Below are 16,256 nucleotides of genomic sequence, written 5' to 3'. Positions count from 1 at the left end.
TCCAGGCATGGATACATAGCATTTTGTCATTTCTCACTTTTTGTTTGTATGCTTCACAAAATGGACAACTCTACCAGTTATCTTATGATGGCCACATTTTGGTACATTGATTTGCAGTTTTTTTTCAAATTTGGAAAATGGTTGTTTATTTGTCAAACCATGAATAAAGTAACATAATATTTGCACAATGGCTATAAATTACCATTGCTTGAATTATTTTTGTGAAAGCGTCTAGTAGCTGTCATCACACCTCTATTACTTTTCACGATGTCCGACGATCTTGAGAATAAAATCAAGTTTGCGTGGGATGCCATGGAAGCCATTCCCAACAGAGAGGTATTGTATGGAGCCGACTGGTTTAGGGAGGCTCTAAAGGCAACAGTCAATGTGTATTGCCTCTATCATTGCCGCATGGAACTCAATATGCGGACCTTACTCAGCTTGAACGAGAAGGGACAATTCGCTTTCTCTTGCTGGAAGAAGATTGGGCTCATCACAGAGGAGGATGAGGAGGAAATGATGCAGCAACTAGGGAACGTGGTGAATCTTCTTTTGCCACTCGAAGGCAGCACATCTACTCCTAAAACCGGGCCTTCCAGAAGATGAATGCTTCTTGCCTATGTAATGCAAGCGCAATAAAATGTAACTTTCTATTATTAATGGATGTTCTTGTTTTAAGTACCCTTGTCTCTGTTGTTTTTGAAACAATTTGTTTAGCTCGCATGTCTTTGTCTATGTCTCAACCTCCCTAATACCCCTCTCTCTCTCTCTCTCTCTCTCTCTCTCTCTCTCTCTCTCTCCAAAGTGAGGTGTGGACATGGTCCCAGTGACTAAGAGTGACAAGTAGCAATGAGACTAGAGTAAGGAATCATGTGGCTATGAGACTTAAAATCCCTACACATGCCGCACGATTGGTCAAGTTTCTTAGGTGCCACCAAGGGGTTGTCCAAACTTGTTCTTATTTGCATAGTTGTTGTTGATGCATGATTTTGAGATATTTTGTTCGGATAGATGATTTTGCTTGCACTATATTCGATGAAGGATGTCAGATTTAGTTCATCCAAGTTTAACCCGACTACAAAAGTCCTCATCTCACTGCGTCTATTCTTGGGCATCAATTCTCAGGCGTCATAGTGGATGGTGGATTTGGGATCAATCTGATGCCAGAATTTACTATATTGGCCTTAGGTCTGCAACCTACCTGCCCTGCTCCATTCACTGTTACATTGGCAGACCAGAGGACAGTCTACCCTGTGAGCATAGTAGAGAAGGTGCCATTGATTGTACAAGACTTCACATTTAGCTTGGATTTTGTGGTGGTCAGTCTTCCTAAGGTGGAGGGAGGATTTCCTTTGTTGATTGGTAGACCGAGAAGGGTTGCAAAATGACACCCTTTAGAGTCTTCAAGGTTGCACGGGCGCAAATTAGTCCTTCGGAGTAAGTAATATTTGCTTATGAAAGCACTGTTTGTTCTCCTTAATTTATTAAGAATGTTTTCCAATGATACATTGCGAAAAATGTCCCCCGATCCATATATTGGTGAAAGGCGATGTGAAGCATCTATTTCGACACAGGAGAAGCGGTTCTCACAATGGTTGAGAATGCACATATATTGGTGGCAGCTTGAAAGGTTTTGGTGTCTTTTCTAGTATTGTCACATTACTAATACTCAATGTGCAGGGGTGTATTGAGTGTGGCCGAAAAGATGGAGGCCGAGAACTCCATGTTAAAGAAGCTACATGCACGCGCCACACGTGATTGTGGCAAGTCCGTTAGCGATGCACTGTAGGATTTTCAACAAAAGCACTTTGGGAAGGCTTTTGTGCGATGGAAGCAAACCATACGAGCTACCCATGATGCAAAAGAGCAGCCACATTTTGCTTGTACTGTCGGATGAATGCTATATAGGTATTGAACTATACAATATACCAACTGTGTGTTATGTCTTAAAATAGGCCGTTGCAGTCCATACCCCGAGCATCCCAGTGATGCGTGGGTGGAGTTTGAGAGAGAGAGGAGAGCGGTCTCTATCCTGACGATTTGATAGAGAAGCTCCATGTAAGGAAACGTGGAGAGACTATCCATGGTTTTTGGACTATGTGGATGGCAAATTTCTCGAAGATGAAGCTGAAGCATACAATGGTAAGTAATGTTTTTCTTGTTTAAGTAATGTGTTTAATTTGCTATAGTGTCCTTAGTTTTTTGTGGACTTGCAGTATTGCACAAGAAGGTAAAGGGTAAGGGCTGAAGTGTCACTAGCAATCAGCCTCCCACCGATGCCATTTCTCCTGGCACGACCAAGGGACATGAAAGCCCAAAAACTGCTCAGGACAAACCTAAACAAGGCAAGAAGAGAGGATGACCAGTTATAAGTGATGTTTTAGAGTTTTCAGCGTTTCAGAGCGAAAGGAGTGAGCACGAAGGTGGCGGGTCAGATTATGGGCAAGGTGATTCTGAACGTCACTTGGAGTCACAGAGATCCAGTCCTTCCCAAACCTCGAGATCCCGAGGTCCCAAGAGAACCATATCCATTGGTACTGCTCAAGGCGAGGGTAGCCATTGGGTGTCTATTCGGCCATCCGAACCACTTGACTCCTTTCCACTAGGTAAGAAATGCCACCACAAACAAATGTATGTTTTAACAACAACAAAATTGTGATACCTAATATTTTTTTAAATTTTACATTTGACACAGTTTCGGCTCACTATGACGGACATATGGCAAAAATTTCAAGTGTCAGGGTCGTCCCAGTACATCTCGCAATACTTGCTAATGTATGCCATCTACGGAAGGCTATCATGGATCCAAAGATTTCTTCTTGAGTGAGTTTATGACACTTTGGCTTCCACTTTGAATTTGGTAAGCACTCTCTCAATCTATTTTTGCATGGTATTTATGTATTGCAAGAGCCTTCGAGTGACCCGACGTTTGATTGGATCTCCCTCACACTTCGACAAAATGAAGCCTGACCAGCAGCTTGGAGGGGTGCGACTTGTGTGGGAGACCTTCCTACACATTGCAAACTTGATTCCGGCATTGGTGGCATACCCCGATGGAATGCATTCTTCCACTGTGTTCACCTTGGCTGTAGAATTTTGACTATTGGATGACGCAGTAGTCATGGCGTGTCGAGCAGACCACTTGGCACTCATCACCGAGGAGGCTCTCTTGCACGATTTTCACCATCTTCGCACAATCTTTCTTTGTATGGTGTCACACACTAATGATGTGATAGATGAATTCACGGATTCAGTCAGGTCTCAACCGTTTCTCCACAAATTTCATGGTTGGTATATATTGGTGTGTTTTTTGTTTGAAACAGTACTCATTTTGCAAGTTGCGACCTTATTGCTAGTCTGATCATGTTCACATGTAAAATTGAAGGCCTTCAAGCGATTCCACTGTATGATTGTCAAGCAGGAGATGTGGCAGCTGACAACGATGGGTTTGAGTTTGATCGTGACATGGTCCGAGAGCCACTATGGGACAAACCATGGACGCTATATGCCCTTGGAGCACCATTTTGGCCTGGAGTGGAGAAGAGCAAGTTCTTTGCTCGATAAGTCAAGTAGGGCACCTTTATGATTGGTTCTAGCCATTGAACTTCTCCGCTAATGTGCCATTGAAATGTCTGCTAATGTTTGTGCTTTTGTAAACAGGTGGTTGTTAGGTACCTTCACAAAGGTTGGGATGCAGTTTTAGATAGTCTAGCAAGTTGTGGAGGCTTGGCAATGGAGTGCAAGCATCTACAATGACATTGTATCAGCATTGATCGGGACAAGAAATTGTTCTTGGCAGCATTCAACCGCAACAACCGCTACCCATTGATCTAGGATCGACTCTTCATGTGGGTAAGGTCTCTCGTAGAGCATAGTCACATCCACCCCCATCTCCTTTACAACTTTGCCAAGAGTCGGTTGGGCCATCTGCTCCTCCTCCAAGTAGACCTCCAGCCATAGTTCTTGGTTGGCCAGCTATGGTCAACTGCTTTATCGGCCTCTATTTCCCACACTACCCATGGTACCCCCACCTGCACACGATCCTAAACCCTAAAGCCACAGGATTTGCGACCACCGGGAACCTAATTCCCGGCTTGCATTGATTACTCCATTTTAACTTATTTCTATGAAATGGTACACCTGAGCTTACTGGTTGGTCATACTAAGTTTTAATTTTCGCTCAATCTCATATATGTTGCTCTATGTTGTTTTTTATTTCCATAACTAAGTTTAATTTTTGAAGGCAAGTCAATCGATGGTGGTTAATCTTTTAGTGTTTTTTTTTGTACGCGTAATATTTTAAGTGAAAATATTGCGAAGGACATGGTGTGAATGACCCTCAAAGTAAAGACGCTTGGTGTTTTTTTATAAATATCCAGAAGAACACTATGTTTCATTCATTCATTCATGCGCAAGTCTCTCCACTAATTATCTATTTTCCGAAGTTATTTCTTGAGTTTTCTCTCACTCACATATTTACCATGCCTAGGGAAAATCGAGGACAATACGATCAACGTGATCAACCCGCTCCTCGTGTTGACCCCATCAACAATGTGCACGCCACTTATATTCTCAATAGTGTTTATGCTATGAATGCAGTATGCACAGCACAGAGTGCACACAACTACACGGACTCTCTCTGTGTAGTCGATGCGGCCACAAGCTCTTTATTCAATGCCATGCAAAGCCTTTATTTCAATGCACATCCAATCAAAGGGGATATCGATGAAGTTGTGGCACTAGCCAACAATGCAAGCATGGTTTGGGGGGAACATGGTTTTTGCACCCCACAGGAGTGTGCATCCTTTGAACGACACAAGGAGGCTTGGGTAGAAGTATGGATGTCATACATTGTCAGGCATGTAATAGCCAATGGAGCCAACAATAACAACAAGATCTCACCTTTCCTTGCTAATATTGGAGAGGCCTTGACACCATATTAGCATATTGTACTATTTCTTTCTCCATATCTATCTTATTATAGTTGTTGTTTTAAGATGTGTACTCTAAACCCTTTTAATAACAATATGTGGTGTTTCTATTGTAATCTTTAAATGTTGTTCAAAATCGATTTCCAGTATTATACAGTGTAAACCATTGCAATTAATTTGTTGCACGTGTACAAGTGATCACAAGTATGATAAGATAGAAGGACACTTGTCACGTTGGTGGTTTATCTTGTTGCCCAACACACATGTCACAGGTTAACAATAGTGAGCTGATCTACAAGCACCCAAACCAAGCCATGACCTCTATTGGTGATTGATAAATCTATAATTAATCTCAAAGAGATATTACACATAGAATGAGAAATGCTTTAGAAGCTCCTAATGTCATGAATGTGCATGCCGCTCCAAATCAGACTTTGCTAAACACTAGGGCCCATAACACCTAATGTGTATGCATTCAACAAAAACAGACTCGAACCTACATATCCATAACCGTACTCACCAATGCTTATGGCTAATTTTATGCTCTCTCCTCACGTTTTGCTCACGGGGAAAGAGCTAAATACTTCCTACGTGAAAACTATGCTAACATATTTGGACCATAATAGAATGTGAAAATCCATCACAACTAGGTACCAAATGAACTAATTCATTAACTCGACATAACTTTTTACGTATATAAACAACCCGTTAAACTTTTTCAACAATATTTGTAACCTTAACAAGTCTTACCAAGTATCTGTTTTGGCCACTGAAATTGTTTTTGACACTGTGCTCGGAATGGTCTAATAAATAGTTTTGGCAAGCACATAGGGACTCTATCGCGACACATAATTGAAATAACAGGCGCCAATGTCAGTCCCAAAGACTCAGATTCTCCACATGTGGAATATGTCATATAAGAATGTCCAAAAAAATGACATCCATCGAGTTTGAGAGGTACTTGCGTGTGAAGGTAATTGTAAACACTCAACAACATGAGTGAGAGGGGCCTTCATAAACTTTGCTCCACACTGGCTAAACAGAGATCCACAAGCTCTTAGAACATGTTGTATCCCATGTGACAACATGTGCCAAACAAAACCCTACATGTGGTCCATAACTGCACAATGCAAAAATGTATTTTGAACACTACGACCGAAAATACTTTGCTCCTACATGACCTTGTCATGTCTTTGAAGAGCAAAATGGATGAAAGCATCCACACTGACACATCAACCTACTTAGAGAATTCAAGAAAAACATGCGCAAAAATGGAATAAAACCAAATCACATGCATACTTGAAGGTTGAACATAGTGTTCAATTACTCGTAGTCATGTGTACATGACCAAATCTCCTACCTGAAAAGGCCTAGTAACACTAATTGAAAGATTAGTGAAAACCAAGTCGTATTGTGCTGATGACCCTAGGTGTTGTCCTTGCAATCCAAACCCCTTGGTTAAAATCTCAAAAAGAAAAAGCTCAAACTAGCAGCCAATGGTGACCAAGACAGTCTATCGTCTAATAGTGATTGGAATCAACTTGGGAAGTTATACTCTTTCACTACCCCTTGGAAGATTGCAAACTTTTTTCCTTGAAAGTACAATTGTGACGAGAGTAAAATGTGACCCTCAACACCTATGGAGTGATTGTATATTAGCTGGGTCATGCCCCTAAAATTACCACTCCTAGAGACATAATTGGTGTTGCAACTAAGGATAGATCATCTCAAAGTTGGAATTTGATTCACAACTGAATCTTCAAGGAATCATACCTCTCCATGAACAAAAGAGAAAAATTATCAACACCCCAAACAAGGTAGTCATACTAAAGTTTCTTGGGTATTCAAACAAAAGATCACCTACTTTAAGGCCCTCTTAGTCGATTCATGTTGTCCATGAATTATTTCCTTGATAGCAAGGCCATGCCTACTTGCTATCCACAGGAAGCATGGTCTGTATTGCTAGCACCTTGTGCACAAAAATTGCCCACCGTTGTAGTCATATACAATGATCACAATAAAATATACCAACCTCAACTCTTTCTGAACAGAGTAGCTAATGTTATGGTGAAAGTGTAACCCATGCTTTAGTGGAATGAGTCCACAATAATGGCATGCATATCAAAAAAATAGTGTGATAAGCCCTTGGCTTCAATGACGGTCTCCACAATGTGAGTAGATGTTATACGTGCCTTGTACGATGTGTATAGGCATGGATACATCACAACTTGTCATTGTAAACCATAAATGTGAGCTTATATCCTCTTACTGCCAAACCTATGTGCTATTGTCCTTGATCATAAGTCAATGGAGATTGTGGCATAGAGTAGAAGCCTTGCTTTGCAATAAGTTTGTCGAAGCACTGTGCTTTGCACAATAGAGAAATATTATTCAAATAAAAAATGAAAGACAAAAATACAAGTAGAAATTGTCTAACCTTGTTGCCCCTCTGAGAGCAGTTGCCTTCACTGGAATGTGGCTTGTAGCCATGTATGCTAAGAAAGTTAGTGCTATCGGATGTACCTTGTATTCCCTTGTGGCTTGGTTCATACTGACCTCCAATAAAAATCAAGTAGATGTGTTGCCAATTTTCCCAAGTTCGTATGCTACTAGCATACTCCAAACTTTGGAAGCTTCTAGGCAAAATGCCCTGAAGTGAAGCCTTGCTTCGCATAAGTTCATTGAGGAGATGAGACACAACTGAGCTAATAGGTTAGGCTTGCCTTGTGATAGTGATAGGTAAAGGACTTTTGACAAAGTCAAAGAAAAATTTGTTTGTGATCTCATGAAAAAGTTATTTGTGACTTACAAACGATAACCTTTATTGTTAACACTTAGATGTGATGCTTTTGGTTTGTGGATAAGTACTTTTTATGTTTCGGCTAATTACAAAACTTTGTTTAAATAATACGTATAGGCATGCCCATTGAAGTGCATGTGTAGAGGCAATGAATTGAACAAATTTGGATGTTTTAGTTACGTAGAGAAAATGATTTTTTGTTTTCAATCATATTAAATTAAGTGATTGAATGTTGCCTCTAGGCATGCCCATCCACATGTATGTTTAAAAGAAGTAAAATGTTTTGAATCTTTGGCCTTTGCTTTTTAAAAAGTATTGTTTTTGGTTTTTGTTCTTACCACAAAATTTTTATTCGGTGATGCTTGTAGGAGAGCCCATCAACGTGCTTGTCTAAAATCAATGAACTGATTTAATTTGAATATTTAGATTATGTATATGAAAGTTGTTTTTTGTTTTCAATCATAGTAAATAGATGATTGAATGTTTCCTCTAGGCATGCCCGTCGACATGCATGTCTAGAACAAGTAAAATGTTTAAATTTTTGGCTTTTGGTTTGCAAAAAGCATTGTTTTTTGTTATTATTAAATAACAAATTGAGTGATGCTTGTATACATGCCCATCGACGTGCATGTCTGGAGACAATGAACTGATTGAAATTGGATGTATTGATAATGTGGAGAAAAAATATTTTTTGTTTTCACTCATAGTAAACCAGATGAATGAATATTTGCTGCCTCTAGGCATACATGTCTAGAATAAGTAAAATGTTTTGAATTTTGGCTTTTCATTTGAAAAAAAATCATTGTTTTTTATTTTTGTTAATAAATTAATTTTTATTTAGTGATGCCTATAGGCATGCCTGTTAATGTGCATATATGTCTAGAGACAATATTGAACTGATTGAATCTAGATGTTTTGATAATATAGAGAAAATTTGGTTTTTCTTTTCAATCATAGTAAAATAGATGATTGAATATTGCCTCTAGGCATGCCCATTAACATGCATGTCTGTAAGAAGCAAAATGTTTTGAATTTTTAGCTTTTGCGCTATTAAAAAAATTTGTTTATTGTATGTTTTTATATAAATGAGACCTATTTTTTGTTTTTATTCATAGAAGACTTAATTAACACTAGTCTTGTAATTGGACAGTTAAGTGTCCTGAGACACTAAAGTGTCTTATTTTCCTACCAAAGTTTTGGCAATTTATTTGTCAAGCTAGAAAGAACTTTTTTACACCTTGCTTCTACCATAGGTTGGTTATGAGGGAAAGAAAACATTGGATTTATCTCCATGTCAAAATACAAGCCCTATGGAGAGAATTATGGTAAGTTATAAGTCATAAATTTTAGTAAAACTTCAAAGCTGTTTTGCCAAAAGAAATCATAAAACTCGTATATCTTTTTGTAGAGATGACCTTTTTTATGTTTGTAAAATCCAAGTGTTAATACTTAGTATTATCAAACAATGGAATTCCCTTCAAGGACTAGTTTCCGAGACACTTACAAGTTATAGACATAACTTCATACTTGAGCACATGCTGACTAAGAGCATTATTTTGGCCTTCTAAAGGTTTTCTCATAGAATTGGGGCTATTCTAGTGTAGTTTGACGACTACAAATGTTGAAACCAAGAAAGTACGTATTTTTTTGGCTCCCTAACTCAATTAAAACTCATTGCTTGAACTCTATCTTGATTTATTTATTGTGCAAAATCTCTTGAAAATCTTCATTCCTCCACAATAACATTGAAACCAAGGTTTTGGATGCCGCAATTATGCCCGTACCATGTATTTTGACACATTTAGTTGATCTACGTGGAAATTTTGAAGTTGTTTAAGCTTTGAATGCTCATGGCTCAAGAGTTAAAATATCAATGTTTTCTCAAGCACAGTTTTGAATATTTGAAATGATCCAATAATTGTGGCTTACCAAAGCACTTCTACTACCACGTTGAGTCCTCAAGATGGCCATCTCAATATATACTCTCAAGTAAAAAAATTTGCACATGAAACATGCAGTTATCTATAGCACAATTGTGAAAAAGTCATGCAAAGTTTTCAACAAGGTCTCTTCATTTTTTCTTGAGCTTATAAAGTCAAATTTTTCAAATCATCAATTGCAATCTTATGGGGGTCCACTTGATGAGTATATTTCTTGATCATGGTAGCTTCTAAAATGCAAGATTATATTTTTCAAAGACCCTCTAGCTGACATATTTAAGCATATCAAGAGGGTTTTCTTAAATACATTGTGTGATGATTGTAGCATTTAATCTAAATTTGTTAAAAAAGAACACTAAAAGTGTCCTGTTTTGGTACCAAACTAGTGTTAAGAATTTTGAAGTGCTTGAAATCGTCAAGTGCGGAGTTCAATGGCTTATCTTTAAATTTGAAAAATTTCTTCATTGTGCAAAGGGAACTTTGTCCAAATTTTTAATGTAATTATAAATATAGTAATGATTAATTATTGAAATGTGTATTATGGGTTTTGTGTCTCAATCCCACACAATGTAGACGATCCAAGAGGGGTAGACGATTAGATATAGTCTCTCCCCAACGTCTTGAGAGTTGTGATCAGGTCTCATCTATGTGAGCAACCTATATGTAAGAGGGTCATGAAACTCAAGAGGAAGAAATTCACTCTATGGATATGGGCTAGGGGTTTGTGCATGAGGTTGATGACACTGGATCCTGAAGAGAACAACCTCCAAATTATTATATGGTAAATGAGAGATGAGGTCACTACAGCGACAGAAATGAGCGACGAGCATAATATATATATTCACAAGGGTGCTAATGTTTTACAAAGTACATGTATGTTCGGTTGCTTTGATTGTCCTCCTATTCCATTGTGTAAGTTGATTCCTTATGCAAGAGTTAGGGGCTTAGAGATGATCTCAATGGATTAAAAGCTGCCTTTGCAAAGGAAGGATATATGCCAAAAAAGGGAGCTTTTATTATTTCATTATGGACACTCAACAGAGACCAGGGACTAGTGATATGTGAGTCTAAGAATAAGAGTCTTGTTTTGAAAGTGTGTAATTTGTATTTGTTTTGCTTTTTTTTTTTTTTGAAGACAAAATCAAAGAAAAGTGGATCCTATCTGGCGTAAAATTAATGAGGAGTTTGAGGTTGAGCTGGAGCGGGAGCCTAAGTTCAAAGATATTTCAGCTCACATGTTTTATGTATGGGAGGGCAACCGCCACACCCTTGCATGGACTGAAGCTATCAAAGATAAATTTTTGACCTCAAAGGAGAAACATTGCAGGTTATTTTGCACCATCATAGATCCTACCAAAGTTCCTGAGATTGCTTTACTAAGTCTACAAAGAATGAATGTGTGAGTGTTATCATCCTGAGTTTGTAAAAGCTATTTTTCTCAGTGGGATATTCTAATTGAAAACCATATCAATTTTGTTTTTTGCAAAATGAATATGCTTGCTTTGGTGGCCACGTATCTCGAAATGAAATTGTGAATACCACTCATAAATGTGTAGTAGATCATGATAGCTACATGAAGACTTTGCTTGAGAAATATTAAAAGCTCATCTGCACTGTTTGAAGAAAGTATTCCAAGGGTGTAGAGCCTTGGTATCCCCTCACACGACGTTACCTTGGCATGTTAGTCTTTGATGTAAGTAATCATTGAAACCTTTTTTTATTACAAATTTTTTGTTGGCCTTGTGGTTATCTCATAAGTTGTTTTGGTTTTAGGTCCAAATAGCAAAGGAGAAAGACACTAGAATGAGTCAGCTTAAACATGGATTGTTCAAAGAAGCTTTAAAAAGGGAGCAGCAGAACATTCATCGAGATCTAACACATAAATATCAAGAGCTTATTGGGAAGGTAAATCTCATTTTAAACTTTTGTCAACAATGTATTTATCCTTGGTGTGGTTGGTTTGTATGACTAGCCATTGCATGTTTGGTGCTTTAGCTATTAAGGATTGTGGATCCCAATTTGGGGACCAGCTGGATTGCAAGACTTTTGTTCCTAAAATGGGGGCATGATAGTTGGGCAACTTTAGAGAAGCTAAACCTAACTGCACTTCATAAAGCCCCAATGCAAAATAAAATCCAATGGGTTTCACTATTGGAGGTTGACAAGATCACAAGGTCTACTTTTGGTCTAAAGAAAGGGGATCATGCTTTTTGACAGTGAGTATTGTTTCAATTGCTTTGTGAGTTAGTGCTCATGAAAATTGGCTTTATGTTATTTATTGGTAATACTGTGTGTGCGTGTAGTTGGGTACATAGGGAAGGCCTCCTTGCTCATGTCTTTGAAAGAGCAACCCATCTTGTCTCTGATTTTTTGCGATCTATCGGGTGGGACAGCATTGCCACATAATTGCACACTTGGGTTTTACTTTGATGAGATAAATTTTGAAGCTAGCCCCTATCTCTTCTCGGTAGAGGTTTCCCTAGGGGCCAAAACAAAAGATGTGGACATGAAACACTACTAAAGAAGGTAGACACTTTTGGAATGGCAACACAGAGATTGGCCTACATGTTTATAAGTAGCCTGCTCTTGCTTTACATGCTTGTTTGAACTCTTCTTGTTATTTTATTTTTTGTTAGGTTTTTGTCATTTTTGGTTTCAAAAACAAAATTGTTTGGCATCCCATCTGCAGTCAAGCAATGGATGAAGCCCTCACCAAAGGAGGCATGCGTGTACTCCCCCAATAGGAACATTTGACAACATGGGAGAGAGAGATACATGTCCATGGTGGTTAGGTATGGAGAAGGGCCACACCCTTACTCGAGAGAGGGAGATTCAAGAGGTGATGCTAAGAGATGTAGCAGTGTAGGTGCTTGCACCACCGGCTATTGTAGAGGAGAGAACTACATGTATGAATCAATGTTATTCAATGCAATTTGCATTGTGTGTCTTTTTTCAGCTGCCCTACCTTCTCATAAGGGTAAGGAAACGATCATTGATACCACTATTGTAGAGGATAATTTGGAGCCAAGTAGTTTTCAAGTCTTTTTTGAAGACTTTTGTTTGATAGACACTACTCTTACTAAATTCTTATTTTGTGTTGTTATGTCACAAACTCTCCTGGCACAATTTTTGCAAGGAAGAGTATTCAATTTGTCTATGTTTTGGAGTCTCCTATGTGTTACCTAGTGGTTCCTATTGACACTTGATGCATTGCCATTGTTAGGATGAAATATACCACTATTGGGACTTTAGAGTAGATGTTCTCAATCCTTCATGGGTTCCTATTCACGATCACATGTCTCAAGTATGATCTAGTAGTACACGATACACTCATGGGGGGAGGAGCGTATTATGGGCTGCAGATTTTATCTTTTTTTATCTTCCCTTGGTGGATTGCACAAGGGATCTATTGTTGGTTGTTTAATTTAATGCTTATTGCTTACCTCATTGGGATATTTTGTATGAGGATCATGTGCGTATTCGCGTGCATTTGGCATTCTTGATGCTTGCAGGTTTTGGGTGGTTGTTCATTATGGCATCTGCATCTGGGTTGTTTAATTTAATGCTTAGTTTATAATTTTATAATATCGGTTCTTTTATCTTACAAGAGAGATTATGAATAGGAGAGGCTATTGGGAGGGTGGAGAGGTTTTTTCCTCCTTTGGAGATGGTGGTGCATCACTGCATTGTGGTGCTCCATCATGGAGCATATGGATATGTTGAGAGTTTATTTGGTTGGGTTTAAGTAATGCTTCTATAGCTTGTGTGATTCTATTAGTGCTCATCTTGAGATGTTATAGCTATATGATTTTCTACAGTGCCATTGCTCTATGCTATTCATGGTTTATAGAGTCCGGATGCATCCACCTTGCTATGATAGAGAGCATAATTGCTATGTTCTCTCTCTTGGGTATTCAATCTTTAGATTCATTCATGACACATCATCTTCTAGAGCTCTTCCATGCTAGATTAGAATTGGGGGAGCCTTGGCACGGTGGTTAATAGTGAAGTCCAGCTTTTGTTGCGGCCTTTGTGGAGTTGCTTTGTCAATGTGGAAGTATTTGTTTAGAGCTAGGGTGTGGTACTGCTCATGTATTGAAAACATGCTTAGCATCAAGGTGTGCATGCGTTGTGCTTGACATCAATGAGCCATTGATTAGAGATTATGTGCTACCCTTGCTTTGCCCTAAAAGGCGAAGCCGGCATGAGGCATCTACCTCTTTAGATAATGATAACGAGGGTGACATGCCATCGCGGGTAAACCCCTTCAACCACTAGTGAGGTTCCACTCCTTTTGTGACAGTGACATTACTTTTGTGTGCTTTGTCTTCCATTTTGTGTACCATTATTATTTTTTAATGTATCACGAATGCTTTTTATCTCTCTTCTAGCTCACAAGGTTTTTGGTCATTTAGAGTTAATATGGATGAAGTTATATTTTGTTGTCTCAATTGATTGGCTTAAGTTTTGCTTGTCTTGTGAAAGTGCATTGTCATTTCATGCAGAGGAGATGGCTTGGAGGATGGTGATGGACTTGTAGTACGACTCCCATCTCTACGAGATGTATCATAAACACAATGTTTTCATTGATGATAAATGTGATTTTTCATAGAGTCCAACCTTTTTGTTCCAATGCTTTGTGATGTACCAATGTTGAATAAATTATGTTGGGATGCATAAATGTTTATCATTTTTAAATGCATAGATAAAAATGCAAAATAGTAATGAAATTTTCATGTTTATATCACTCAATTTGGGATGCCTAAATGGTACTAGATCATGGCAATGATTTTATTATGGTTATGTAAGTTTTTGAGTTCAATTTGAAAGTAAATGTTTTCAAATCCATGAGTGAGGTGTCCAATGGATCATGGTAGAATTTTAAAATATTCTTATGTGTACGAAGAAAACTCTATCCGATCGATGATTTATAAAATTATGGATATGGTAATGATTGTATAGTGTGATGTATGTTATGGGTTATTTTCTTCAGTTTCAAACCAGGTGATGAGAGGCATTCATGCAAATCTCCATGTGCTCTCTTAATTATTTGCTCGAATTTGTATTTGCTCATAAAATATTGCTCGGGCTATGGTAAGACTCAGGTATGGGAAGATAATTGAAGATGGGCCCATGTGTCAAGAGTCCTTAAGGATGCAATGGTGGGACTCTATGTAGACCATGCTCCCCAAAATGGAAGCACCAAGGTTGCGAGAGCCACTACATCATCTATGTCTGAAGCGTTGTCCAATTGAGTCCACAACATCTTCCCTTGCAATTCACGAGTCTTCTCTAGACCTTAAAAAAACTCCCACATTGTGCATGTTCCTAGCTTGTTGTTTCATGAAATGAAACCGTAACTTTATCTCATCACCTAAAATAGTAGCCATCATGTGGTCAACAAGAGGTAGCTTATGTCGAGACCTACATTGAAGATTGACTAAATCCTCTACCAAAGGATATTTTATATTAAACATTATGAAATGCCACAGAGATGGCTACAATAAGGAAAGAGAGATTGTTTGAAGCAAATTGAATCAAAGACCTTATAAAGAGATTAATTACGAGTACACAGTTATAGGGCCCATTGTATCATGCGGATTGTGATTTTCACAAAATCATTGGTTGTATCAAAACCACTACTTTATAAACAACTAATTTTTTTCTATTATCGACACATAAAAGCTAAGAGAATGGTAGCATTGAGAATGATAGAAACCCTTCATAAATATCTCAACCATAGGCAAATGCTTATCAGTACAAAAAGGACTAGCACTAGTAAGGAGGAGGGGGGTTAAGAGGCTAGAATTGGGATTTTGATGGCCTTGCCGAGATGATAGCTCTTTTCTTTGACCTTGTGTTCCCACTTGTGAATCTCTTTCCTCATAAGCTCTCCTTGTTGTAGGGCTTGTGCCCTTGCAGTTTTTAATAATGAGAGGAAAATTCTCTATTCTTTGCAAGTCAGAAAGCACTCTCCATCGTACTCGATACTCACATAATGATGGTGAAGCTCACAACATGTGTGCACCATTGTGCTCGTGCCTGCAAAACCATCAAGGACAATGTCATGGCCTATGTGAATGTGCTAAGCAAGCAAATATCCAAGAAATTCAAAAAATTACATATTAAATATGACATGCTATCGACATCATGAGCTGTATCTAATGTATATTGCTTATCGAGAAAACGATGGCTATCATTGTGTTGGTCTTGGATAGGGCATCCATCCTTCCTTTGTGCCACTACCAAATTTTTATTCTCCTTATAAGTTGCCTCCAAAATGTGAGTGATATGTGGACTATAGTGCCCACCATCAGTTGTCGCATCTCCAATATGTATGTCATATAGTGGATGCATGGATCTAGGTCTGAGAGGATAATTGAAGATGGGACCATGTGTCAACAGTCCTTCTCAAGGATGTATTGTTGTGGGACTCTATATAGCCCATGCTCTCCCAAAACTAAAGCATTGAGGTTGTGAGAGCCATCACATAGTCTGTGTCTAAAGTGTTGTCCAATTGAGTCTATGACATCTTCCCCTACAATTCGGGAGTCTTCTCTAAACCTTCAAAAAGCTCAACATTGC

Source organism: Adiantum capillus-veneris, chromosome 17 (assembly GCF_014529385.1).
Source record: "Adiantum capillus-veneris isolate H3 chromosome 17, ASM1452938v2, whole genome shotgun sequence".
NCBI lineage: Eukaryota > Viridiplantae > Streptophyta > Polypodiopsida > Polypodiales > Pteridaceae > Adiantum > Adiantum capillus-veneris.
This window is presented reverse-complemented; position numbering follows the sequence as displayed.